The 25968-nt window shown below is 56.3% G+C and overlaps 1 protein-coding gene across 2 annotated transcripts in view; it reads right to left on the bottom strand.

Moving 5' to 3' along the window:
* Positions 1–25968, bottom strand: part of KCNIP3 (potassium voltage-gated channel interacting protein 3) — a 66561-nt gene that overhangs the window by 25048 nt on the left and 15545 nt on the right. The gene's annotated exons all lie outside the window — the stretch shown is intronic.

Below are 25968 nucleotides of genomic sequence, written 5' to 3'. Positions count from 1 at the left end.
AACAAGACATCGATCCCCTGGCTCTGCAGCGTAAAATATTAACGATGCCTAAGTAGATAGCAGGGCCAAGAGCAGAACGTCCGCTCAGCATCGGCAGCCGGGCTGCGGGCCTAATGGATGGAAGCTGACTCCCTGCTCGCTCACTAGCTTGGGGCCTGCCAGCTCTGGGGCCAGCCCAGGTCCACTGAGGCTGGGCTGGTGGCCCTGTCACACTGGCTTCTTCCCTAGATCTGGAGAGGGAGGCGGACACAGACAAGCCCCCAAGGCCCATAGGTGCACCCCACACTCATGAACTGCCCAGCCAGGGCTTCCCCAGCCACCTCTAGCTCCCCTACCAGGGACCATTTGCCCTGGCATGCATTCATTCCTCCCCAAATGCCCCAGGGCCTCGTGTGGCAGAGGATATGCTGATGTCCACAATGCTCCTGGCCTGTTCCCTGCCTTGGGGAAGGAGTGGGCTAAGGGAGGGGCACAGAGAAATCTCTGCGGGTCAGGGTGCTGAGGGCTGCCACAGAGGTAGGGAAAGATGAACGCCCCTGAGTAAGGAACAGCTCACTCTTTCTCAGCTGAGTGGGAAAGCTGGGGCGAGCCCGCACTGGAAGATTTCAGGATGTCTGGGGAGCCCAGAGAGGCCTGGTGTCTTGATATAACTTAGAATGTTTTTAGAGACCCAATGGCTTTGGGGCAGGGTAGGGCACACTCCACACCTAGGCTTGCACCCCCGCCTGAGCTCATGGTCTTCCTTTTGTCTGGCACACTGATGATGCCACTCCAGTTCTGTCTTCAGGAAACCACCCCAGATTACATCAGCCCTGCATTAACCCCTTTCTCCTCAGAGCCCCCATGGCCTCTGCTGCATTGAGTTTCGGCTGTCTACCCAGACGTCTTCCATGTCACCCACGCTCCTCATGTCTAATCACAGCTGTATGTCAGCTCCTGGGGAGTGGGACCCGTCTGTTTGACTAACATTCATTGCATGCCCTTACCCTGCTGGTCCTGACCACCTAGGTCCTGAGGAGTCTTTTACTCTTAAGGGAGGGACTAGACCAGGCAGAGATTATTCCAGAAACACATTCCCTGCAAACAGCTCAGTAAGTTGTTCCTGGAGTGAAGGCTTCCCTTGGTTCTCATGCATTCTACTGGGCAGAACAGCCATTATTCAATTTATTTATCTTTCTTATCTATAAATATAAAAGGCTAATATGCTAAGCGTCCATCTGGGTAATGGCGTCACATAGCAATGCCTGGCTTCCTCTCCCTAGCGACGACTAGCCTCCTTGCAGTTCCTTCAGCCCAGGAACATGACTTGCTTTATAGCCAGGTGGAAACATTTTACACTTTGACCAAATATCTATGAAGTGTTTTCCCGTGCCTCATCTCATTTGATCCTCACAGAAGTCCAGGAGTAGGTAGATAGGAGACCTGGTGGAATCCTATTTCTTTTCATTAGCCGGAAAACAGAGATTTAGAAAGCTTAGAAACTTGACCCGACTGAAAAGAAGTAAGAAATGGTGGACCTTGAAAATGACTTCAGGTTTTCTCACTGCAGAGAATATAGTCAAACACTGCTGCAGTTAAATATTTACCCTTTGTTCTCCCTGCATGATCTACAATAATAATGCGCTTCGTGATGATATTTACTACTGTGTTGCTGACAATTACCTGAAAGAGAAGTTGGGGTGCTTCACTGGGCTGGAAAAAGTTTAGCTACCTCAGAAAGCAGGTCTAATTAAGCAAGTTTATTCTATATATATAAAAGGCTAAGTTGATTCGCGCATGTGCAATACATATAAAGCTCTCGCTGGCGCCAATCACACGCCTGTGTTTTGATCTGTCATTGTCAATTGTGAATTCAGTTGATACTTCTATTAGAGAGAAAGGCTGAATAGCAATACTAAAATATTCTAATTAATTTCCTTTCAATGTGCATGAATTCATGCACTGGGCCACTAGTATTTCATAAGAACCAGACAAGAATGCCACAAAAACATGCCTCCTGGACTCCTACCCATGGATTTCCCGGGGCTGCTCAAATGCAGGGCATCTAAAGGTGAACTCTCACTCTTCACCCCAAATCAACCCTCCCACAACCGGCCCCTCCCTGAAGCCCCCTGTCTCAGCTGCTTGGGCCAAATCCTGGCTCTTTGCCTACAATCCACCTGTCCCCACTCCTGCCCAGTCTGTCACCAAGCTCTGGCTCTGTTATTCTTTCTCATCCATTTCTGCTCCACTGCCACTAGCCCGGCTGTGACATTGAATGCCTCTCCCCACCTCTACTCTGCCCTCCTCCTATCTTGTCCGTTCAGCAGCCAGAGTGATCATCTCAGGGTCATCAGACCCTGTCTATCCCTCCCTGTGTAAATATCCAGTGTCTCTCTGACTCAACACTGCCTGTGGCTGCCTGCTCAGCCTGCCTCTTCCCAATTTGGAACAGCACCTCAATTTCCTTTTAGAACACCCTGCCAACCTCAGGCCAGTGATCTTGGGCCTTTGGGGATCTCACTGGCCGCTCAGCATCAATTCCTCTTTTCCTACTCCACTCCCCTTCTCCACTGCCATGGTGACTGGCTCAGGGCTGGGCACCAGATGGGAACTAAGTCAATGAGAGACCTCCATGAGACTGGCCCTGGGACAAGCAGGAGAGAGGCAATCTCTTTCATATGGTAGCTAAGTGGCCACCCTGCCACCTTGTGACAGGGAGCCTGAGAATGTAGTCACCTCACTGGAAAGCAGAGCAAACAATGAAGAGAGGGTGCTATGTGCCTGGATCCAGCCAAGCCTGATGACACATATAAACCTATATATTTTAGCCCTGGCCAGTGTTGCTCAGTGGATAGAGTGCCAGCTCATAGATTGAAGGGTTGTGTGTTCGATTCCTGGTCAAGGGCATGCACCTGGGTTTCAAGTTAGATCCCTGGCCCTGGTCAGGGTGCATGCAGTAGGCAACAAATCAGTGTGTCTTCTCTCTCTCTCTCTCTCTCTCTCTCTCTCTCTCTCTCTCTCTCTCTCTCATCATTCCTCCCTTCCAGTCTCATTGAAAATCAATGGAAAAAATACCCTCGGGTGAAGATTAACAATAAATAAATAAACCTATATTTTTTCAGTTATATGAGCTAATAAATCACCCTATTGTTTCTCAAGCCAGTGAGTTGGGTGGCTGTTCCTTGCATTCAAGGGGGTCCTCCATTACTCACAGAACATAGAGCAAAATCCTTAACAAGGCCCATACAGTAGCTGACATCTACCAAGTACTTATTATGCATGAGGCACTCAACACAATCAGATCCATTTCTCACCGCTCCAGATAAGGTAGAGACTTGATAAGAGGAAGAAATGGAAGCACCACATGGTTGATGGTTTGCTTAAGGGCACAGTGCTGTCAAACCACAGCTTCAGGATTTGAATCCAAGAAGTCCAGCTCCAGAGCCTATGATTTTAATTCAACAGCAGCCTTCCCTTCCAGACCCACTGGAGTGGTCTGGCCCTCCAGTCTCTCTCCCTGGATCACGTGAACCCAGCCACATTTGCAACCACCTGAGTGAGCCCAGGACTCTCACTTCCAGATCTCTGTGCACAGTCTTCCCTGAGCCCGTATGCTTTCCCTTCTCCTCTGAATCATTGATCAGCTGCCATCTGCATATCCCCCTCTGGGGATCGAGCCTGAAACCCGGGAATGTGCCCTGACCAGGAATCAAATCGTGACCTCCTGATTCATGGGTCGATGCTCAACCACTGAGCAGCTCCAGCCAGGCTTTCTCCTTCTTTGCACCCAACTCATCTATTGGGTCTCAGCTAATGTTACTTCTGCAAGTGGTGTCTTCCCTGGCCTCCTCCTTGTTGAGCTCTATCATGGCCCCACCCTTCCCTCTTGGCAGTTTTCACAATGTGAACTTAGATATTTACTTGTGTAATCATTTATTTGTTTCTGTTCTCCCACTAGATTGGAAGCTTCCCAAAGGTACTGGCATTACCTGCCTTGAATAAATATTTAAAAAGAAACAATTAACGAGATGTCTGATGATGCCTTTCCCCAAATTATTTCAGCAGAGGCTATACTGATGTCACCAGCAAGACTTCTGGACTGGTGTCCAGGAGAACCAGGGTGGAGTCCCTAGTCCAACCCTCACCTGTTGGCAGAGTTGGCCAGGGTTCACCATCTCTCCAAGCCTTCCTTTCCTTCTTGTAAAATGGGGTCACTTGGTGGCATTACCTGTCTGTCACACAGTGAGCCGTGGGGATCTGACAAGCTGATGAAAGTCAGCATCCCAAGACATACATGAAGGACCTTTTTCTTTCCTAGGACATTGTCATGTTGGGATGTGATGTCTGGCACTAGGCATCTATCTTGTGATCATGAGGGGAGCAGGCTGGGGATAAGGGTGCTGCTGGCAGTGTAGATACAAGAACGTAGGTCCTTAATGATACTGCTGGTCAAAGTTGACTGCTCCTGGAGCCACCCCCTGCTGGACTTGGGTGCGACATGATACATTTCCTTATTATTGAAGCTAAAGGAATGGAGGTTTTCTGTTACTTGTAGCCATAACCCTCCCACAGTTCATCTGAAGTTGGGCCAGAGCAGAGAATATGTGGATGGGTTCTGTGTGGCCCGCAGGGGTCTGTTGAATTGGAGGGCTCGGGCAGTACCATGAGATAAGGAAAATTGGATTCCCTTGGTGCCACTTCCTGGGTGGTCCTGGTGAGATATAAATTAGGGCATTCCAAGTAAGCAAAACCTAAGAAAACAGCCATCTGCAGACACATTCCTCAAGAGGTACTGAAGAGAGAAGTGTCCCGTGTCAGGATCAGCTTCTGGAAAAGGCTTTCACCATCACAGAAATCGTGAGCCAGAACCAAGGCCTGTGGTCTCTGGAAGATAAGCACCTTCATGCTCCTTAATTAAGGCGTTCTCGTTCACATGGTTCTCATGGCCTGGAAAGGCTTGGAAGCCAAGAGAGGACTGAGCTGCTGGCCGTGCGCACGCGCCTCCAGGTGTCACTGCCGACTTATGGGAACATGCTCAGGATTGCCCAGCCACCTGTTTGGCTCCCCCTTGGTCAGGAGAAAAGGTCAGTCTCCATGCCTCCATCCCCAGACAGGGCATAGCCAAACCCCCATCGGTTGTTCCAGGGGTGTACAAGAGTCTAGTCATATTGAACAGGCGATGCAAGGAGGGACACTTGAGGGCCCCTGGTCCTCAGAGCCCCTTATCCTGCTCCTTGCTCCCCTATGATGGCGTATTCCCAGTCCCTCTCTCATGTGGAACTTTTCATCTCAAGTCTCCTCTTAGGTTCACTCAGCTCCAGCCCAGGGAAACCAACCAGCCCCAGCCTGGCAGGACCGGGAAAGGCCAACTGTGGCTCTTCTCAGCAACTTCACATCAGACCCTAGAGTTTGCACCGTGTCCACCATGTTGGTTCATGAGCCCCTTTGGATAAACTTATGTTCTTGACAGAGCTGGGCTTCCCACCCCTCTGTCTGCAAGAGGACAGGGTACTGATGAGTCAGGAGATCCAGGGCTACATTGCTTCTCCCCTCCTTCTGCCTCAATTTCTTCATCTCAAAAGTGGGGGAACATTCCTTCACCCTGGCCTGCGCCCTAGTATTGTGGGAATCAGGGGCACCCATGCCTGTGGGCGTGCTCTGTACACCGGGGGGCTCCATGCACATGTTACCTGGTGTCGTGTTACATTAATGCCCAGCTGAATCCTGGCTGGGGCCCTGTGCACAGATATTAGGAAGTATCGCTGGCAACCTCGAGTTTGCTGGCTCCCCTGGCAGGCGCCCCAGTCACACAGGGTTATCAATCCTCATGGTTTATGACACTGATGCTAAGTGCTCCCAAGTCCCTTTCTTGCTGCTGGTCTGGACATAAGCATTTTTTTGTTTGAACTTGAGCTGAGGGCCCCCGGGTGTCTTGGGGAATTTCCACCCTGGACAGTTGATGCCAGTATCTCAGCCTCTGCGGTGGCCTCTGAGGTGGGGGCGGGGGGGTGTTACAGATGCCCTGCTTCAGCTGGAGGCAGGTTAGTGACTTGGGAATCAAAGCCCAGGGGTGGGAGATGGAAAACAGAGGGAGAAGCAGAGTCCTGGCTTGGGAGCGGCAGTCCTGGGTCTGAGTCCCATGGTGGCTGCCCACAGGCTGGGGGCCTCCCAGTCCTTACTTCTCCCGAGCTCAGAAAAGCGAGGGAGCTGGCTAATGATAGTAATAGTAGCCTCTTCATTTATGGGAGCTTACTAGATGCCAGCCACTCTCCTAGGCACTCACCTGCATGGTACCATTGACCCTCACAACATCCCTATCACACCCCCATTCACAGCTGCAAAGAGCAGACAGCAGGACTCGCCCCCACCCAGCACTTTCCGGAAGTGCTGGGACTCCATTCCGAGCATCTGTGCTGAAAACTCCTTGGAGATGCCCAGCATCCCTGCTGCAGGGCGGGGACTTGTGAGGCCTCCACAGAGGAGGGCACGGCCCAGAGGGGCTGTTAGCTGGACCCTGAGGAGGAAACATGGCTTTGAGTCCCCCTTCAATGGGGAGAGGTGTGAGACGCAGAGTCAGAGGAGGCCAAGGGCCACTCCTCCACAGACACATTCTGCGGAGTGTCCGCTCTGTGCCGCAGACACAGCACTCCTGTGGCGGCCGGGGCACTGGCTCCGGAGCTTGCACTCTGGAGAGGGAGACGGACAATGAAAGAGCTGGGACAGGGCAGAGCAAAGACTGCAGTAGGAGACACACGTCAGAGGAGCTCCCACTCCAGACTCAATGCCCTGGTCTGAAGGCAGAGGAGTGTGAGGAGGATCTGGGGCAGATGGACCAGGCTCCGTAGCTCCAGGACGGCAAAGAAGGACGTGGCATGAGCAGGGTGGGCTGGGGCGGGACTGAATGTGAGCAGCATAATGGCCCATGGAGAGCTGGTGGGGGGGCGGGCGGCGGGGGGGGGGGGGGGGCGGGGGGAGGTGGAGAGGATAGGGCCAGGCAGGGCCAGAGTTCAAGCTGAGAGTTCAGACTTTATTTCAAGGACAATGGAGATTCCCTTCCCTTCCCTTCCCTTCCCTTCCCTTCCCTTCCCTTCCCTTCCCTTCCCTTCCCTTCCCTTCCCTTCCCTTCCCTTCCCTCCCCTTCCCTTCCCTTCCCTTCCCTCCCCTCCCCTTCCCTTCCCTTCCCTTCCATTGGAAAGGCCTGTCCTGGCTGCAGCACCGCCCCATTAGAGGGTGGGAGAGGCTGCCTTCCGCGCACCTGCCACTTCACAGATGACGGGCTGCGAAGTCACACAGTGGCACAGCGGGGACAAGTGCCCAGCTTCTCAACGCCTTGGCCAAGACTCCTTCCTCGGACCTCCCTTGGCCTGGACCAGAACCTCTAAAGACTGGCAATGGCTTGAAAGGGAGGGAGGAACACCCACAGCCCCACCCCCAACCCAGCAGCAGGAGGGTCGGGCTGCCCTGTGCTGTACGCAAGGGTCAGGGCGCAGGACAGGTAGGCAGCACTGCCCAGGGCTCCCCTGGAGTGAGCATTCTGGTCTCTTCTCACATGTCACTCACGTATCTGGAAGAGCAGGGTGCGCAGCCCACCTTTCTAAGTCGTGTGTGAAAAGTTAAGTGCACAGCTGCCCACTTAACAGAGCGTGAAGCAGCAAGGAGACGGGGCCCTGCTGACAGAACCCCCACGAGGCAGGGGCCCATGTTTGTACACTCCGTTCCATGCCTATCATCTTGAGCCCCTGCCACCGGGAAGACAGCCAGGGGTGTCGTGGTGATTCCTATTGAACAGACGAGGACATCAAGACCCAGAGGAGCAGAAAGTCCTCCCAAATGTCACAAGAAGAAAGAGGCAGGTGGGGGTTGAGGACCCAGGTCTGACCAGGACCCTGTCTTCAAAATGCGCACAGTGCGGGAGTTCACTGAGCCACACCTGCCCGGCGCCTCTCACAGGCACTCGACCACAGAACCCCTTCCACAGGCGCATGTTCACATCCATCTGCCACGTGAGCTTCAGGGGCTGTGCGGCTTGTCTTAGTTCCGTGGCCCCAGCTCGGAGTCGGCAGACCCGGAGCAGACCCTCCCCCTGACTGTGGGCCTGGAAGAGGCCCAGCCGCTTCGTCTGGGTCTCTCAGGTACCAGGTGCGGCTCCCTCACTGCATCGCTGGGAAGGTTCAATGAAATGACACTTTTCCCCTTAGCGACCCTTTCCTACGCTCTGCTCTCCCAGTGCCTCCTTCCCCAGCTTCTTTTAGAGCAGCGGTTCTCAACCTGTGGGTCGCGACCCCTTTGGCAGTCGAACGACCCTTTCACAGGGGTCGCCTAAGACCATCCTGCATATCAGATATTTACATGACGATTCATAACAGTAGCAACATTACAGTGATGAAGTAGCAACGAAAATAATTTTATGGTTGGGTCACAACATGAGGAACTGTATTTAAAGGGCCAGAGGGTTGAGAACCTCTGTTTTAGATTAACGCTGAAACTCTCCTCCACGACCCTCAATTCTTTTTTACATTTTCATCTCTTTATCTTTTCGTTTCTACAACTTGATGGAAATTCTGGCTAGAGTCAAGCTCACGGGTTTGTCTTGTAGGGGGACGGCTCTGCTATTCACACCGTCAATGACTTTCACTTCCAAGGTTGTTGACTCTCTGCATATAATGTCCTCCGGGGTCTCTGAGAATAGTAGTTACCCGGATTCTAGTCTGCACTTCCCTTTCGCTTGTCTTGTCTTAGTAACTGTGCTGATCTGCTGTTTACCCTTCCTTCCATTTCTTCGGTGTTGTTTCCTCAGCCGGGCAGCTCTCAGGCACACGTCTCTGTTTGCATGTGAAGTGAGTGGCGGTGCAACGTGTGGGGTGTGCCCACGCTCTCCTCTGGGACAAGGTGCCCTGTGCTTCTTGGGCATAGCCAGTCAGCCGGGCACTGCCATGCCTCTCAGATCTGATGGCCCTATTAGCTCTGGTCTGCAGCGGCACCTTCATGCACAGATGGGCAGTGGGGCAGCCTCTCGCCAGGGACCCCTACTTCAGCTCCCCACCCGCTCTGTTCACTCCCTCTCGAATCCGAAAGCTTCCCACTCGGCACTTGTGCAAGCTTCCTCCTTCGGGGTGAGACCCTTCTGGGGGTTCTTACTAATTTCTGGCCCGCTGAAGGCACCGCTTCTTCATTTTTTCTGGTTGCTTTTTCTGTCCTCCAGGGGAGAGCTGGAAGCAGATGTGCATGCTGCAGCCTTGGCCCAATCTCCTAACATGAGTACTCTCCTAACACGTGCACTCTCCTAACACGTGTACTCTCCTAAACGTGCACTCTCCTAACACATGCACTCTCCTAACACGTGCACTCTCCTAACACGTGCACTCTCCTAACACGTGCACTCTCCTAACACGTGTACTCTCCTAACACGTGCACTCTCCTAACACGTGCACTCTCCTAACACGTGCACTCTCCTAACACGTGTACTCTCCTAACACGTGCACTCTCCTAACACGTGTACTCTCCTAACACGTGCACTCTCCTAAACGTGCACTCTCCTAACACGTGCACTCTCCAAACACGTGCACTCTCCTAACACGTGCACTCTCCTAACACATGCACTCTCCTAACACGTGTACTCTCCTAACACGTGCACTCTCCTAACACGTGCACTCTCCTAACACGTGCACTCTCCTAACACGTGCACTCTCCTAACACAAGTACTCTCCTAACACGTGCACTCTCCTAACACATGCACTCTCCTAACACGTGCACTCTCCTAACACGTGCACTCTCCTAACACGTGCACTCTCCTAACACGTGCACTCTCCTAACACGTGCACTCTCCTAACACGTGCACTCTCCTAACACGTGCACTCTCCTAACACAAGTACTCTCCTAACACGTGCACTCTCCTAACACATGCACTCTCCTAACACAAGTACTCTCCTAACACATGCACTCTCCTAACACAAGTACTCTCCTAACACGTGCACTCTCCTAACACATGCACTCTCCTAACACGTGTACTCTCCTAACACGTGCACTCTCCTAACACATGCACTCTCCTAACACGTGTACTCTCCTAACACGTGCACTCTCCTAACACATGTACTCTCCTAACACATGTACTCTCCTAACACGTGCACTCTCCTAACACATGCACTCTCCTAAACGTGCACTCTCCTAACACGTGCACTCTCCAAACACGTGCACTCTCCTAACACGTGCACTCTCCTAACACATGCACTCTCCTAACACGTGTACTCTCCTAACACGTGCACTCTCCTAACACGTGCACTCTCCTAACACGTGCACTCTCCTAACACAAGTACTCTCCTAACACATGCACTCTCCTAACACAAGTACTCTCCTAACACGTGCCCTCTCCTAACACGTGCACTCTCCTAACACGTGCACTCTCCTAACACAAGTACTCTCCTAACACGTGCACTCTCCTAACACATGCACTCTCCTAACACAAGTACTCTCCTAACACATGCACTCTCCTAACACGTGTACTCTCCTAACACGTGCACTCTCCTAACACATGTACTCTCCTAACACAAGTACTCTCCTAACACATGCACTCTCCTAACACGTGTACTCTCCTAACACGTGCACTCTCCTAACACGTGCACTCTCCTAACACGTGCACTCTCCTAACACGTGCACTCTCCTAACACAAGTACTCTCCTAACACGTGCACTCTCCTAACACATGCACTCTCCTAACACAAGTACTCTCCTAACACATGCACTCTCCTAACACATGTACTCTCCTAACACGTGCACTCTCCTAACACATGCACTCTCCTAACACGTGTACTCTCCTAACACGTGCACTCTCCTAACACATGCACTCTCCTAACACGTGTACTCTCCTAACACGTGCACTCTCCTAACACGTGTACTCTCCTAACACATGTACTCTCCTAACACGTGCACTCTCCTAACACGTGCACTCTCCTAACACATGCACTCTCCTAACACATGTACTCTCCTAACACATGCATTCTCCTAACACGTGTACTCTCCTAACACATGCACTATCCTAACACATGTACTCTCCTAACACATGCACTCTCCTAACACATGTACTCTCCTAACACGTGCCCTCTCCTAACACGTGCACTCTCCTAACACGTGTACTCTCCTAACACGTGCACTCTCCTAACACGTGTACTCTCCTAACACATGTACTCTCCTAACACGTGCACTCTCCTAACACGTGTACTCTCCTAACACGTGCACTCTCCTAACACATGTACTCTCCTAACACGTGTACTCTCCTAACACGTGTACTCTCCTAACACATGCACTCTCCTAACACGTGTACTCTCCTAACACGTGTACTCTCCTAACACATGTACTCTCCTAACACGTGCACTCTCCTAACACGTGCACTCTCCTAACACGTGTACTGTCCTAACACAGGTACTCTCCTAACACGTGCACTCTCTTAACACGTGTCGAGTAGCAGCCAGAGCTTCCCCTCCCTAACCCCTCCTCTCTCAGGGAGTGTGCAGCAAATTCTCCTGAAGGTGACACTCACCCAGGCCAGGTGTGTGCTGGCCTCTCTGGTGTCCTGTCCACACACCCCTCATCATCTGCTTGCTGAGGGAGGTGCTATATTAGGGCTCCTGGGTGCAACTTGCTCAGGCAGAGGGATTTGTTGTCCCTTAAACCAAACCACAGGAAGAGAAGGGGACAGAAATGATCAGAAGCGCGAGCTCAAACTGTGTTGTCACTTCTCGCACTCCCACTCAGCACGTCAGCCTCACTCTCCCCAAATGTTCTTTCACGTGGCTTGACACTTGGCTACTAGTGTCAGGCCTGCGTGTCACAGCCTCTCCGCTCCAGACATGGCCCCAGAGGATGCCAGGGAGCACCACAGCCAAGAGGCCCTGCACCGGAGACTCAGGCCCAGGAGACGCTGTAAGTGCTTGCTCTGCCCCACTCCCCAGCCCACGGCAGGAGCATTGCTGCCTGGGGCCTGGCCAGGGACCCATTCAGGATGGGCCTCCCCTGTCACCTCAAGATGCCCCGTGTCCTCCCGGCCCCCTCTCCATTCTTCCGCACTGCAGGGCTCCCTGGGGAGCAGTGGCCAGACCTCCCTGCCCCTGCCCCTCCCCCTCAGCCCTGTGGCTCAGTTCCTCCAGGCCCTCCCCTTCCTTCTCCTCCTCATCCTGCTGCTGCTGCTGTGGAAACACCAGATGCCCCAGGCCGAGCCCTCTGGGAGTGGTCACAGGTGGGCATGGAGGCCTGGGTCTGAAGCAGAAGGGGGTGAGGGCCGCGGGCAGGGAGGTGGAGCAGAGAGGGACAAAGGCCTGAGCTGGCATTTTCAGGTTTGCTTTGGAGGCTATGAGGAGCTGAATTATTAATGCCATGTGAGAGCAGAGGCTGTTTTTAAGAAAGCATGAGTAAGCAGGGCTTGCCCAGCAGCTCCCGGGATCGAACCGATCAATCGCCATAATGGCTGCAAAGGTTTACTCAGCTTATGTGAATGTGCTCCAGTGTGTACTTAACAGGGGTCCCTGCCCAACAGACTCCCCATCAGGCTGCCTGAGGGGTGCAGCTTCAGCCCCCTGCCATGTGCCCTGCTGGCAGCCACAGGTGAGGGGCTCCTTGAGGGACCAGGCTCTGCGATCAGAGGCCGAGGGGCCCTCCTAGCTTGGTCACTTGGGGCGGCTGCTCAACCTCCCTGGACCTCAGGACGCATCTGTAAAATGGGCTGGTGACGCCCACCTCAGTGCACAGAGCACACCCAGGACGGCACTCAGCAAATTCCGGTCCCGCTGGCCTGGGCCCAGCGGGTGGGCGGTGAGGCCCATCTGGGGCAGGTGCCGGGGGCTCTGGTCTTAGCCCAGACCTTGCTTAGGTAGAATCCAGAACCAGCCTAAGTGTCAGATGTGGGTGCTCTGAACAGTAGCCCCGTCAGTGTGAGATGGCCGGGGTGAGGCTCAGCCTGGGGCCAGGAGCCCAAGCATTTACTGAGCACTCACCAGGGGCGGGCGCTCCTGGGCTACGTGCTGCGTCTTACTTCTTCCTTGTAGCAGCCAGAGAGGAGAGTTCTAGCATCACTCCACACTTCACAAAAGAGGAAACAGGCTCTGAGGTGAAGTGACTTGCCCAAGGCCACCTCACGGTAAGTGGCACAGCCAGGACTGCAGCCCAGGCCCCTCCCACCCTTTCTAGGAACCCTCTGGGTTGCATTTAGAACCCTTCGCCCAATCTCTACCTTTCCCCCCTTCTCCATGGCACCCTCTCCTCTTTCCATGGGCCAGTAAGAGGTGCTCAGCCCCCACCAGCAGCTGGCATGCCTAAGGACACATGTCTAAGAGTTGGCAAAGGCCACAGCCTAAAGGGTGCCCAGCTTGTCACTCCTCTGCCAAGGCCTGTTACACGCAGCAGCCCTCCACCCTGAGATCCTGGCTCCAAGGGGTCTGCACCGGCCAGGCTGCCCCAGTGGTCAGTCAGCCAGTCTCTAAGGACCTCTGATCGTGGATGAGGCTGTTGCTGCAAGTACAGCGCCTGGTTTCCCCACCCTCACCCAACAGGCCAGTGGTCGGCAAACTCATTAGTCAACAGAGCCAAATATCAACAGTACAACGATGGAAATTTCTTTTGAGAGCCAAATTTTTTAAACTTAAACTATATAGGTAGGTACATTGTTATTAACTTAATTAGGGTACTCCTAAGGCTTAGGAAGAGCCACATTCAAGGGGCCAAAGAGCCGCATGTGGCTCGCGAGCCACAGTTTGCCGACCACGGCAATAGGCCCACATCCATCACAGAGGACCTGCAGATAGTAAGCGTGAGCACACACATACGCACATGCTTATGCACACACACACATGCATGCGTGCACAGGTGAACACAGCCACGCCAGCACATGGCTTCTGGCCTCCCCACAGACTCCCTTCAACACTTTCCTCGTGAGAGCCATGCTTGGAAATAGCTCAGCCGCCCACAGGGCACCCCCCGCCTCCTCGGAGTGCTGAGGCAAAGCCCCCAGCCCTTCTGTGAGGGACACTGAGGCTGAGACACCTGTGGGGAGCAGAGGGAAGAGCACTGTCCTGGGAGTCCCCAGACCTGTGCCTTGCACAGTTCCCATTCTCTTTCCAAGCCTCAGTTTCCCTATTTGTGCCATGAGAACCAGCAGGTCCCAGAGGAAGTCACAGGGCTGGGGCGGGGTAGAGTCTGCCATTGTATTTGATCCATTTTCCCGGGCCTGGGGAAGATGATGTGCAGGCAGCAGCGGGCCTGATTCTCGGGGTCGCCAGCACTGGACCAGCTGGGCAGCCTGAAGCCTGCTTGTTCTCCATGCGGGAAAGCTCCGGCGCCAGCGAGCAGGTGGCTTGGATTCCCCAGAAGAGACAGCGGCCTTGTCAGATGCCATTTGATCGGGCACCTAAGGGCCTTCGAATGTGGTGGGTGCGGGGCTTGGGGTGATCCCGCAGGGCAAGTGCTCTGAGGGGGCGGCATTTGAACTGGCTGAAGGGGGAGAACAAGCCGCCGAGCAGAGGCTCTGAGCAGAGAGGACCCCACCAAGCCTCCTGCTGAGGAGCAGCGGGGGGCGGGGGGGGCACCTTCAGGGGCTCTGGGTTTCGCAGGGTAAGGGGCGCCACCCGGGGCTTTGGGCAGGAGAGGCATTAGTTTGTGAAGCTCCGCTGGCTGCTTGCTGGGTGGAGCACGGGCTGGAGGAGCCCCTCCAGGGAGAGACCCACCCAGACCCGGGACAGGACATGAGGAGAGGAACAGGGAGGAACGGATAAGGAGCAGCTCCCTCTGTGCTTCCCACCACCTGGCAGGGGCCCCCACGCTCACGGGTCATGGTCCACGGGGCATAGCGGGCGGGGGCGGGGCACCTCACCCTCCACCCTAAGGGGAAGCTCCTGGTGCTCCCCTTCAGCCCTCCCCACCTGCCCCTGGCTCTTCTCTCACCTTTTGGGGCAGATCCTCTGCTTTGGGGGAGGCAGCCTCCCATCTGACTGGGGGATCCCGCGTGAACCCTCCTTCCTGCTCTCTCTCTTTTCTTCCTGGAAACGTAGGTGGTGCGGAGGCTTCCCTGGCTCGCCTCCTGCGGGACTGCGGCTCAGTACACCTGGGTGGCTGCTTCCTCAGTTGCTCCTCTCTGGTTCCTGAGGCCCAGCCAGGACACCTGCCCTCCCCATCCGCCCCTGGCCTCCGCCTCACCCCTACCACGGCCCCTTTCTAACCTTCCAGCTTCCGTGGGGCAAGGGCTTCGAATGTGGTCCCACGGCCCCTACCACCTCCTATTTCCCCCACATTTGGAAGAGGGTACACAGTGTCACCTTTTATTTTCAAAGAGAAGGAGGACACGCACCATTGGGAGGGAGTTTACTGAGAGTCCGACAGCCAGGCCGCCGCTGTCCTTCCCCGTTTCACCTCGGAGACCCTGCCGGCCGAGGGACGGTGGTCAGCAGCCTGGTCTGCCCGTCTGAGGGAGCATTTGTCTCAGGTCATCATAGCCCCACCCCAGGCCAGGCACAAGCCAGGGCGTGGGCATGGCCCCTGTCCCCCCCTTCACACCGAGGAAGACGGCTAAGGAAAGCCTTCCTGTGTGACGCCCGAGGCCTCCTGAGGCCTCTGGGGTGATTCCAGAAGGAACCACTGCCACCCCAAGGCACACAGAGCCCATAACTGGGCAGGCACTCATGGGCAGCAGGGGGAAGGGATGCCTGCTGGGGAGAGGGTCCCAGACTGTCCTAGGCTTAGCTCAGGGCATCAGGAGCCAGGATGCAAGGATAAGCCCTGGATGAGAGAAGACAGCCAAAGGTGTGCAGAGGCAAGGGAGGCGGGTGGGGAGAGGGTTACTGTCAGAAAATGCAGAGCTGGTGGCTTAAGATGAAAATGGTCCGGGGTGGCAGACGTGTTGGTCCCTGCTGCCCCCTGGTGGGAAGGTGGGGGAATGCCTGTCAAGAGAGAGCCTTTGGCAGGCAGTGAGGAGAGAGAGGCCACAGGACTGGGGTGGCCCCGCCAAGGAGTTCTGGATTTTGCCTGAGCAGCCCCGAGCATGGCACAAAGATATTTCTTCCCATCCAGAGTATCTGGAAGTGATTTCTGTCCCCCTACACCCCCAAACGCACACATTAAAAAAGGCCCAATCCCCCTCCAAGCCAGAGTTCAGGGACTGGGCCCCACAGCAACAGTAACACCACACACACACACACACACACACACACACACACACACACACACACATCCCACATGGGAACCAAGTTTGGCAGGAAGGTGGCAATGGGGCCCAAGGGACCAGTGTCTGGGCAGGTGGCTCTCAAACACCTTTCTGGGGGCTCCCCGACCCACCTTTCCAGCCAGTGCCCAGTGAGCCTCCCCATTGACCCTCTGTCTGCATCTCTGTCTACACCCATCCTATCCATTCTGATCCGGCCATTTGGAGGCAGGCCACGGGGAGGCTGTGTGGGCAGAGGCCACTGGAGGGGTGGGGGCCATAGCAGCCCATTATATCGGTCTGCAGAACCCCAGCTTCCCCACGAACGCTAAGGCAGGATGTCAAGCTGCTCATGTTAATGAACTTCGCCTTGTTAGCAACGCCCTGGGAGGGGTTTGGGAGATGCTCTGAGTGGCGGAAGGGATTTGGAAAGAACATCTAAGGAAAAGCCAAGGAGAGGCAGAGTGGGCAGAGGCTCAAAAGGCAGGCCCCGCCCACCCCAGGGTCCAGGAGCCACAAATGCTTCCCAAGCTCCCAGGCCCCTGTGACCAGGTAAGAGTGGAGAGGGGAGAAATCACAGAATTCAGAGATGATACTTGACCTTGAGATTGCCCTCTCCAGCTCGAATTTCACAGGCAAGGAAAAGAAAGGAGGAAGCCCTAGCTCAGAGTCACGATGAGTCCCCGTTATCTCCAGCTCTGCCACTGAAACTTCGAGGGGAAACACTGCCCTGGTCCTTCATGGGCTCTGGTAGAATCCTCAAAACCAGCCTCCATTATATCCACTTAATGGGTGAGGAAACAGGCTCAGACAAACCGAGTCACTTGCCCAAAGTCACACACCGATATAACGAAAGCCTATATAAGAAGCCACCATGGTGGGAGGTGGAGAAGGTGAAAGTCAGAGATTTTCATGTGCATCTGGAAACAACCTTCATAATGACCTCATTATTCTTAGGACCATTTTACAAATGAGAAAACTGAGGCTCAGAGAGGTTAGAAGAAATTTGCTTCATGCAGAGCTATGTTCCAGTATTTAAACCAGGAGGCTGCGGACTGAGGCGGCTCTAATGCCATGGTAGCTCTGCAAACAAACCAAAACCTAAGCCAGAGTCAAGTCCGAGAAAATGAAACTTACGAACAGCCCATCACAAACAGCCAGTGAGGCTTTCCCCAATAACTCCTGCTCCAGCTACAGCCAATCCAGTACATCCCTTGCTTTGTTTCCACATCTTCTCTATACAGTCCTCTCCCCGGGCTCCTGTTGCTGGAGCTCTCCTAACACCTTTGCTTTGGCGTTGCCCGGTTCAAATGGCTATTTGCTCAAAACTCTTGACAATTTTAATATGCCTCAGTTTACCTTTAACAGCAATGAGTGGCACAGATGAGATTCTTAAAAATCATTTTTAAATTTTGAAAGGAAAGCCCCAAGAGTATGGAAAACTGATAAATGAACAGAGAGCATAGGCCCATGGGTGGGTTTTCTCTGCCCTGGGTTTCTGTTTCGTTTCGAACTGAACACTCACTTCTCGGTGCTTTTCCTTCCACCCTCTCTGCAACCCCCCTGGGTGTCTTTTTGAACCAGCTTTGCCATTCTGCTGCTTCCCTCACCCAGGACTTCAGCAGAACCTGGACACACAGCCTGTCTATTTGCAGAAGAATTCTATTTTTAACACATCAAGAATGATGCTTTGACACGTCAAGCCAGCTGTGCCCACCTTTGTCTGGAATCATGGGTCTCTGCAGCCTCAGTCTCTGCCCCCTTCCCTGGTCGCTGGCCCCTCCCTGCCTCTGCCCTATGCCTGCCTCCTCCGTGGGAGCCCTGGGCCTGGGGCCTGGGCCTGTGCAGAATGGGCTGCATGGCCCAGAAGACAGGCTGTCTTGATGTGGATTCCAGGTGTTAAGTGTGACTTTTCATCTTGAGTTGGCAGAGATCCCAACGGCCAAGACCAGCTATGCAGGTCACACCCTCCTCGTCCCACCAGGGGCAGAGAAGCCGAAGGCTGTGAGGTGGAGGGAGGGCTTCTTTGGAGGGGCAGGCTGTGTGCTGGGGAGTTCCACCTCCTGCCCTCACCCAGCCAGCTGAGGGGCTGCTGGGAAGCCTGTGGGATCTGGGCCTGCGTCCCTGCAGCTTAGGGGTTACAGGGCCAGAGGGGTCTGACCCACACTGGGAGGAGGTCAGGGTAATGGCCACTGGCTACACTGGCCAGAGGTCCCAGGGTACGGGGAGGGACATGGATCCCCCCAGCGATGGTGGTGGAGGCAGAGGGTGTTTCTGCAGTGCTGCCTCAGACCCTGTGGAAGAAGACAGGGAATCCATCTTCAACGTTCCACCCTCCTCCTTGAAAGACGACCTGGGGAGGGGCCACCTTCATACTGGGACGAGACCATGGGGCATCATGTGCTCCGATGGGAGTGGCACTGGCCTGGTCCCCGAACTGAGGGGCCTGGGGACACCCAGGGCCCTGCCCACCCTCTGCCTTCCCTCTCCATCCCTAAGCCTGAGACAGTCATGGGGAGGGGATCCCCAAGTAAATGGGGGTCTGGAGGTCTGATATTGGGCCAGAAAGGAGTCCGTGAGTGCTCCCCGACGTGGGAGGTGAGCACAGGGTCTGCATGAACTCCATCCACAGCACAGGAGCCCCTGTTCCCCAGAGCGGACTGAAGGGTCACGGGTGATGAGAGCCACGCTTCCTCTGCGTGTTCCTGACTCAGTGCCAAGGTCTGTGTTCTCAGCAGAGTCTCAGGGTTCACACTCAGCCTGCTCTCAGCCCCCTGGCTCCCCGCTCCCAGGGGCTCCTCCCCACCCCACCGTGGGGCTGGAAGGAGCCCGGAGGTGGGCCAGCAAGCCCATGCCTGTGTTTTGCTGGTGAGGGACCTGCAGCATCATGCCTCCCCTTGGAGATGGACTGAGACAGAGAGACAGGCAGAGCGGGAGAGAAAGCGCCCCCTCCCTCGCCCCTGCTCCAGGCTGCAAGTATATCAGGCAGGTAACACTGATCATAACTGAGCCCGAAGCTACCAGAAGCAAAGACCCCCAGTTACTGAGACTGTAGTCAGCACGGCTGTCACTGTCCTGCCCCAGGAGACCCTGGGCTCCTGTGCCCTGCAGCCCGAGTCCCCCCACAGTGGGCCCTGAGGTCACACCCCTGCCTCAGACTCACACCGCCATTGGACCCCCTCAGCCAACCTTCATTCTGTCGGAACTCCGTCTTCTTATTCATAGAGATTTCTATTGCTTTTGAGTATTTTAAACCATTATTATTCCACGGATTTTGAGATGGTTGGTTATGTTTTTATTCTTCTTTACATGTTACTCATTAGCATTCAGATACCGACAGGTATTAGCGCACCAGGCTCTGGGCGAGGCTGTCAGGATGGGGCAGGGCACACGCTGGGGGACTAGGCACCACCCTGGCGCGGGACAAAGGCCGGCTTTCCCAGCCCAGCCCTGCTCAGCGCTGGCACGTGATCCCCGGCAGCTGCGAACACCTTCGGGCCGCATAAGCGGCTTCTAGCTTTGGCCAAGAAGCCAACACGTCACCGTCTACACGGACATCTTTCTGTTAGGGCTCTGCTCTATAGCGCTCCAGGGAATCACGTGATTTCTGTAGCTTCCTTTCCTTTGAGTCCTTCCCATAAGAGGAGACAACAGGACTGGAAGTTGCTGGGGTCGCCCCTTGCAGAGGACAAGTCTCCTGGCACCCCCTCCGGGCATCCAGCCAAGGAAACAGGGGTCCCCCATGCAGGCGTTCCTCTTCCCGTGCTGCCTCCTGGGCCGTGGCCTCCCCTCCTTCTGGTCCTGCTCAGCCCTGGGCCCCTGCACACACGTGGGCAGAGGAGGCCTGTGGCAGGGGGTCTGGCCTTCCCAGGAGACCCTCCCACACGGGGCTTCTCCCCGGGAGGGGAGCTGGAGAGCGTGGTCTCTAGGGGTGCCCCCTGGATCCCGGCCAGCAATCCCTGGGCGGCTGGTTTTCATGGATGCTGCAAGATGGCTGTCCCTGACTGAGCACTTTCTGCCGGTCTGTGCACACACTCACTCCTTCGTCATCTGTCTCTGATGGGCAGGGAGAGGGCTTCCCAGGGAGGGGGGAGGCGAGGAGCAGGGCATGGGGTCAGTGTGCACATGTGGCCATGGCTCCCTGCTGCCTGGACTGCGCCTGAGTCTGAGGCCCCGGAGAAGGAATCCCCTTCCTTGCCTCCTTTCCCTCCCCAGGCCCACGAGTAGGGGAGCCCTGGCTTGGCACTCACTGCCCACAGGTCCCAGGGCAGGGCCACTGCCCCCAGCCACACGCCCTGTTCTACGTGGGTGCCTGCGGGGCCCCTTCCTGAGCCGCCTCCTGCCCTGCTGAGTGCTCCTTCCCTCGAGCCAGGTTCCCAGAGAGGAAGCGGAAGAAGAAGCTGATGGCATCGCCCAGGAACTTCCGGCAGCCATGCCAGCCCTTCTGCAGCCTCAGGTGGCCCCCCAGGCTGGGCCAGAGGTCTCTGCACCCTGCCATCCTTGGGCTTGACCTGGTCCCAGGGGCCCCTCTCCTGCCCCCGCCCTCACTCTGCCACCAGCTCTGTCCGTCCTCTGCCTGCCTCTCCCCAACTGAACACCCAGAGCCTTTCTTCCAGAACATTCTCTCTCTCTCTCTCTCTCTCTCTCTCTCTCTCTCTCTCTCTCTCTCCCCCCCCCCCAGCCCCCCTCTGGTCTGTCTCAGCGTCTCTCCTGTGGGTCTCAGCCTGTCCACCCCTCCTGCTCTCTGGGTCTTCCTCAGCCCTCAGCCGGGGATCCCTGCTCCCACCCAGGGCCGGCCAGGCCATCCCTGAACCTGGCTCTGGCTCTTCAGGACCCCGGAGCCCACTGCCTGGAGGTGGACGGGCTCCTGCAGCTGCCTGGGCTGGGAGGGGGTGGGCCTCGCTCCTGAGCTCCCACACTGATGAGGAGGAGCCGCTGGTGTGAATTTTGGCTGAGGATGTCATCTCACTGCAAAGGGGCCTCATCCAGGTCCCAGGGCTTCTCTGCTCCCCAAGGAGCAGCCCTGCTCCTGCCCAGCCCCTGTGGGAGGCTCAGGGGCCAGGGACCCTGGGTGGGGCTGGGGGATGGGTGGGCCTGGCCTCTGCTCACTGACCCCATCCCCAGCCCTGCTGGTGCCTCTACAAAATGGGGAGACGGGCAGGGGTCCCTCTGATGAGGAGGATAGGGAAAATCAAGTGTGTGCCTGGAGGAGGAACTGCTGACCGACCACCCCTGCCCCCACATTTATTGAGAACCTAGTGTGTGCAGGCAGCTTGCTAAGGTCCTCTGGGCGCCGGTGCTTTCTGTCACCATGACCCTAGGAGGCAGGTCTGGCAGAGAATGCCACAGCATATCCATCCTCCTCTGCTTTTTCAACGACACAACTCAGATTTTGTCGGAGGTGGACACATGCCCAGCTTAAAAACTGCCCCTCCCCGCCTTCCTTGCAGCCAGGGCGCCTCCGTTCTGCCTGTGCCACGTAGAACGAGTCCTCCAGAGGTGTCTGCGGGTGTTGCTGTGCTGAGGTGGGTGCCACCACTTCCTCTTTCCCCTGCTTTCCCCTTCCTCTCGCCTGGAGCAAAGCCATGGTGGCTGGAGCCAAAGCCACGACCTTGCGACTGAGGGAAAGGGCAGGAAAACCCAAAGACCTTGAAGCTGCTAAAGTGCTGCCGGCCACTGCCCAGCCCAGATTCTCAAACAGGAGCTGCTTGCCTCTAAGTTAAGTCACTGTGGTTCGGGTTTCTCTTGCATGTGAGTAAGTGCAGTGCTTTCTTACGCACCACAGTTAGTGGCTGCTCCAGGCTGCTTCCTGAGAGCCAGGGAAGCGAGGCTGCTCTGCCCTGGGCCTGATGACCAAGCACTCGGTGGCGCGCCAGGTCATGCAGGCCCTTGGCAGGCCCCATGCAACAGTCCATGGTCTCCTGGGGTTTTGAACAAAGCCAGGCTTTCTTTGGCAAAGATCTCTTCTCTGGACATGGAATGAGTGGCTTCTTACTGGGCTGTCATGGAGAGGGGATGCCTGAGTGTGGGACTCGGGTGGCCCTGAGGCCGGGGATGCCCACCAGGAGCGCGTATCAACTCTCCCTCGGCGCTAAGGCGCTGTCGTCATGCACAGGCGCTCTGTATGGGCTTAGGGTTGAGGCATCTAGAAGGCTCAGGTGTATTTGTAGGGGCTCAGCCCCTCACCCCCAGGTAAACAGCGGCATTGCCATCTTTCCCTCAACCCACACCCCAGGCCCCCTGGGGAGTCCCTACGACCATTTGAGGAGGTGTGTTCGTATGTTGTTTGCAGACAGAGCTGCAGGAAATGCTGGCACCAACTCTAAGTTGGCAGACAGCCCACCTGGGGAGGGACGTGGAGAAGGGACGTCACCCTGGCGGGCAGAATGTTGAACATGTCTGCTGGCCCACATGGCCTGGCAGGAGAGGTGGCCTGGGATACAGATTACAGTGTCCTGGGCAGTTGCCAACCACTTGTTCAAGGGCCAGGGGAGGGGAGGAAATAGGTTGGAGGAGTGACAACCAGGCGGTGTGAGAATGTCAGTCTTTTGCAACGCCCTCTGAAGGGCCTGAGGCGGCCCCGGGTCAGGTGGGCAGGATGGCCTGTCTGCTGGTCATCCGCCTGTCTTCCTGGCTGCGGTGGACCAAAGCTCCTTAGGTCCCCTCACTGGGCTGGGCTGGGCTGGCGGTAGCTGCTGTCGAGTGCCCAGCTGGCCAGCAGGTGGCAGGCCAGCTACACTGCATGCCTTTTCTCCCGGCAGGGTTTCTCGCCAGGCACTTCTGCCCCCGCCCTCCCCGCTTCTGCCAACACCACCACCCATCACAGTGTCCCGCACATCACTGTTCTCATCAGCGACTCATTTTACAACAAGGAAGTGTAGCTAAAGGCCAGTGCCTACAAGACCCCTGGCCTCACCCTGCCCCAGTGCCCAGAGCCTCACAGAGCAGCGGGAGTGCCCCTGTCAGCTGGTTCCAGAACAGCCGAGGCTCAGGGGCTGTCCTGTGGGAAGTGGGTGCTGCTCCCCCTCCAGCCAGGAGCGCGGGTCCAGGGGCCGTGGGAAGTGGAGGCGGCGGCCCTCACACCATCCGGCCAACCACGCACAGTCCTTCTGCTTTCCACTTCCAATGCTGTTGACTCCGGAAGGAGGTTTTAGATCCCAAAGAAGAATGCTTCTCAGAGGGGCGCTGCCTCTGGGCCACTGAGATGGCCCCCAGTGCCGGGGGGGGGGACACTGCCGGCCCTGAGCTCCCCTTTCCTGGGCACAACCACTCTAGAGGGCCCTTCGCAGCCCAGGAGTGACGCCAGGGCACCGCAGCAGCCGGTCAGCCTGGGCCCGCAGGACTCTGGCCCCTGAGTCCCACCAGCTCTGGGCCGAGGTGGCCCAAGCTCAGTGACACAGTGTGGTTTCCTGGGCCTGGGCCTGGGCCCGGGCTTCTGCTCTGGCTGCCCCAGAAACCCGCCTCTCTGACTGGCTTCTGTGAATGGAAAAACCCTGACAACAAGGGCACAGTGTCTCGGCTGCCCGTGCTTTCCGCTGGTGCGAGGAGCCGCACTGAATGGTGCCCATTGTTCCCTGTGCCCAGAGCCCGGGGAAGCTCCTGGAGGAGGAGGGCGCCAGCTGCTCAGCTCAGCCTTTCAGGTGTGAACACTGCCCTCCATGGGACCAGCGGTGCCGTCCTGTGGGACACACACAGGACGTGTGGGATGGAGGAGGCAGGCATGGTCTCCGCTGCCCCCTGCGTGAGCATGTGCTGCCCACACAAACCCCAGAAGCTCCCTCTTCCCTCAGCTCCCGAGAAAAAGACCCGGGAGACACAGGTCAGGGTGGGCAGAGGGAGAAGTCCCAGGTCAGAATCCACGATGCCCCTCACTCCATGCAACCTGCTGAGTCACGTGACCCCCCTGAGCACCAATCAAGTTTTTAGTAAACAGTGATCTGCACTGCCTGGCGAGCTGCCTGGTAAACACATCCACCCAGAGCTGTTGATGGCTCTTGGGCCTGCCCCCTCCCCCTCCAAGTTGCTCAGCAGACACATCCAGATCGCCCAGGAGGAGCTGAATGTGAAAGGCCCTGCCCTCGCAGAGCCCACCCCGAGCTGAAGGTGGGACTTGTGGGTGTGGTCGCCTTGGCCCCCTCACTGTGGCCTTAAACACAGCAGCCTGCTCCCAGCTCCTCTTTCTCTGCGTCCACCCACATCCGGGTGTGCTAACAGCCCCAGCGGAGAGGTGGCGCACCACACCCAGCCCAGCCTGAAAGTCGGAAACTGGAGACAGAGAAAGGCCTTCGGCGGGTGGGGTGCTGGATGGAGAGACTTAGGGAGGGAGCGACAGGGAGACACTGAGGCCAGGCCGAGGGGCTGCAAGATCTCCGGTGGAAGGAGAGGATCTTGTGTGGCCAGGAGGAGTGGGGGTGGGATGGAGCCTCCGGAGAGGGAGGAGGCGCCATGCCAGTCAGGAGTGCCATGCCCCCCTCTGCTCTCCCCGGGGGACGCGGGCACCGCCCGGTGTTTATCCTGCTGCAGAGTGATCAGCGTCCTGTGGGAGCTGCCCAGGTGAGCTGTTTGCATAAACTTGTAACGACTTCATGTTTCTGCCACCTGCAACATCTATTCGCCTGCCCTGAGAAGTTGAGGAGTGCACATGGACCCCACATGTGTTCACGTGCATTAGCGCTCCCGTGGGTGGCCAAGAACAAACGTCAGGCCAGGGTGGCAGGGCAGCACAGACAGGCAGGCGCCCGAGGGCAGCGGTGGCTGGAGTGTAGCTGGGAGCCCCCTGGATGGGTTCTCAGGTCAAGGACACAGGCCTGGCTGGAGTTGGCTACCAGCCTCTGTGCCGGCTCCCCTCCGCCCTCCACCCTCCTCACTCCACCATCCTCACTCCACCCTCCTCACTCTACCCTCCCTCCTACCCTCCTCACTCCTACCCTCCTCGCTCCTACCCCATCATGCTGGGGGAATAGGGCCATGGCTGTGCCCATTCTCCAGCAAAGGGGACTGAGGCCCCTGGAAATCACAGAGTGTCTGAGACAACAAACAAGACAGCTGTCAGAGCCACATCTGCACCCTTTCCTTAAAGTCAGAGCGGCAGAATCTCATGCGTACTTGTTTGTGTGTGTGCCTGCGTGTGGCATGGACACCTGTGTATGATATGTGTGTGTGCATGGTGAGCAGGTGTGCACAGGTGTAGCAGATGCACAGGTGTTCATGGTTGGTATGCACAGGTGTGCATGGTAGGTGTGCGCAGGTGTGAGTGCATGGTCTGTGCATGTATGTGAGAAGACGGGGCTGTACAAGGCCACACACAGCAAACACCAGGTATTGCCACAGCCTGCACAGGGCAGCCACTTCTCTCCATGCCTCACAAACACCCAGAAAGCAGGCCTGGTAAAGAGCCAGCACCAGCCCTGTGCGTGCTAGGGAGGCCCCTCTTCCCAGACCCCTGCACACATTGCTGCCCGTCTTCACATGTGCCCTACATGTGCCCTGCAGGTGAGCACCAGCCCCCACCCCCTTTTTAAATATATATTTATTTATTTCAGAGAGGAAAGGAGAGGGAGAGAGTGATAGAAACAAGAGAGAGTCATTAACCGGCTGCCTCCTGCATGCCCCTCAACTATGGATCGAGCCCACAGCCCTGGCATGTGCCCTGACCAGGAATTGAACCGTGGCCTCCTGCTCATGGGTCAATGCTCAAACACTAAGCCACACTGGCCGGGCAACAGAGGACTTAGAAAGGATGAGTTCCGGCCCCATGTTACCCAGCAGGTGAGGTGGGTGCAGCAAGCCCAGCCTGCCAGCCTCTGAAAC

The sequence above is a fragment of the Myotis daubentonii genome, chromosome 12, assembly GCF_963259705.1.
Source record: "Myotis daubentonii chromosome 12, mMyoDau2.1, whole genome shotgun sequence".
Classification (NCBI taxonomy): Eukaryota; Metazoa; Chordata; class Mammalia; order Chiroptera; family Vespertilionidae; genus Myotis; species Myotis daubentonii.
The sequence above is the reverse complement of the archived record's forward strand: the minus strand, read 5'-3'. Positions and strand labels throughout refer to the sequence as shown.